Raw genomic sequence first — 2,756 nt, 5'->3', positions numbered from 1 at the left:
TGACATTTTATAGGTATAGATTTATAGATATGTATTTAGAATTTCATTTTATGTCATGTCTACATATAACCTAAACAGATTTGCCACAAAAGCCACTTAACGTGAAGAAATGTTTCACCTGCAATGCCACTACAGACTGCACACGTACGTTGGCTTGTGAGGGTGATGAGACTCAGTGCTTTATTACAACAGGTGAACCTTTTATTATTATTAGTAGTAATAAATCTGTGTTTTGTATTTAAATCTATATGCATAGACAGAATGTCAGTAATTGGCCGTTTTTATTTAGGGCTTTAAACTTCTCTTTTTTTTTGCTTTTGTTTTTGTTTTTTTGTCCCTCAGCTGAGGTTGATGGCAAGAAGGTAACCACAAAAGTATGTTCAAGCAAGTTGCTGTGTGGGAATGGAACACTGGCACTGGGATTACCTGTACAGCCCTATGGCTTTGGTGCTTACATGAAATGTTGTAAGGGAAACCTGTGTAACGGTGCTCAGAGCTTGAGTGTTTATTTCCTGATGCTGGTACCACTTCTCTCTCTATTTGTCTTCTGATACGTGCTCTCTTTCAGTTATTTTTATTTATTTATTTTAATAGTTTTTGCTCTTTAAAAACACATCTCTCTGTTTGTGTTCTGGTACATGCTATTAAATTAACTTTATAGCAAGATTAGGCCTATTTCTATAGTTTTATCATTGAACATCTAACAATTGTCTTTGCAAAACATTTTATCTAATGCAATGGCATCTAGGCCTATACATTTTTTTTTACATTTAGTTTAAGTGTGTGGCCAGTGTACATGTCTTTGGACGCTGACTGTTTGAATGAGCCTCAGGTGATCCACATCAATGTAAAATAAATAAATAAAAAATCCATCTCAGGTCTTAACATTGTATCCGCTTTTCAAGATGCACGTGTATATTTGTCTGATCTTTGACGAGTTCGCGCGCAGCAGTGCAGTTGATTCAGTGCTTACTTGATTTAATATTTTATGTTTTTTAAAATGTTCTAGATTTAAGTAGCAAATGAGAATCGCTAAAATTAATGTATATATTTTGAGACAAACATCTTCTTTATGATTTTCAGTTTTGTTTAAGATAATTAAAGCAACAGTTTTTAAATAACGAAATAATATGTAAAAGTATGGTATTTGGTGTAAAAAAAAAAAGTTGGGGCTAAAGGCGCACAATAATTAACATGATAATTAATAGATGGCTGACTTTTCCATTTGTTGACATGCCATGGTTATTCAGATGGTAAATATCATATATTATGTTGGGTGTCCATATTAGACATAATCACCATGTTTAGAATGAAACTATCATATTTAAAAACATGATATTAATCATATCACATAATAAAATGTAATTTGTTGTTACTACTGTAAATAGGGATGCACCGATACCGATACTGGTATCGGTATCGGGCCCGATACTGGTCTCCTGTACTCGTACTCCTACTCGTTAAAATGCCCCGATACCAAACGCCGATACCACACAGCATGTGATAAGCGCCATATTCATTCAGATGGTAAATATCATATATTATGTTGGGTGTCCATATTAGAGATAATCACCATGTTTAGAATGAAACCATCATATTTAAAAACATGATATTTATCATATCATATAAAAAATATCATTTGTTGTAACTACTTAAAATCTATATTAAATTATTATAGGATCTCCTTCAATGCTTTCAGAATCTTTACTTATTAAAACGATTTTGTTTCTGTATTTTAAAATATATATTTTATATTAACATTTTAATGAAAGAATATTTATTGAAAAAAAATTTTCTTTTATTTTTCAAAATAAGCAGAAAATAGTACAAACTTTGTGAAAGTGATTGTTTTGAACAAGTATTAACTTAGACATTATTTAAAAAAACAAAAACATTATTTTAGCTGAAGTATTTGTATCACTACCGTGTGCCTTTTACCCCATGCTGGTGGGCCTTTTACCCCGTGTGTGGGGTAAAAGGCCCCTCTTGCCACCTCCTACATTTATAAGATTTTTAAACAAAATAAACAACTTGAATGATTTATTTTCACAAAATCTGTAGCTCCATTAATGTTCAATACAACGTATATATATTTTTTCTGCAATTATACATTTTAGGCAGTGAATGGCACATTTTTTCTTAAGGTGGGCCTTTAGCCCCGTTGTACCCTACCGTGTGTAATTAACACACACATCTTGAAGTTGGTGGGAAAGCGGTGTATTTAAAACGCTGGAAGTGTCCAGCTGTCTGAGCAGAAGATTGATCTCAGACACACCTGCTTCTCAGGATCTGATGGTCTTAGAACACAAGTTAATCACTAATAAGAGTGTCCATGATAATGAAAGGGAAAAGCTTTTAAAACACATCTACACGTTCTTAGAAATGTACTCCTTGTATTCACATTGGATTTAATATGGTTTTGAAAAAGCATTTTCAAGGAAAGTTTCAATTTAATGACTCTAAAAATGTCTTGTGGTGAAACCAAGTAAAATATTGTGTACACATCCTAACTATTATTTTCAAAAAAAGTTTTAAAATGTATTTTTGAACGTAAAAAGTATCTTTATATGAGTACCCTGAACTCTTAACTCATAAATATCATTTTATTTTTGGGGGGACTACATGACATCTAACAACCTAAACTTACCTGGTCTTGTCATAAAATAAATTTTTCTGATAAATTGGGTATTAAAATAATTTTCCCAAGCAATTTATTACCGTTTTATTTTGACGCTTTTTTGGGCTTTGTTTGTTTG

Source organism: Sinocyclocheilus rhinocerous, unplaced genomic scaffold (assembly GCF_001515625.1).
Source record: "Sinocyclocheilus rhinocerous isolate Xijiao unplaced genomic scaffold, SAMN03320098_v1.1 scaffold241, whole genome shotgun sequence".
NCBI lineage: Eukaryota > Metazoa > Chordata > Actinopteri > Cypriniformes > Cyprinidae > Sinocyclocheilus > Sinocyclocheilus rhinocerous.
The sequence above is the reverse complement of the archived record's forward strand: the minus strand, read 5'-3'. Positions refer to the sequence as shown.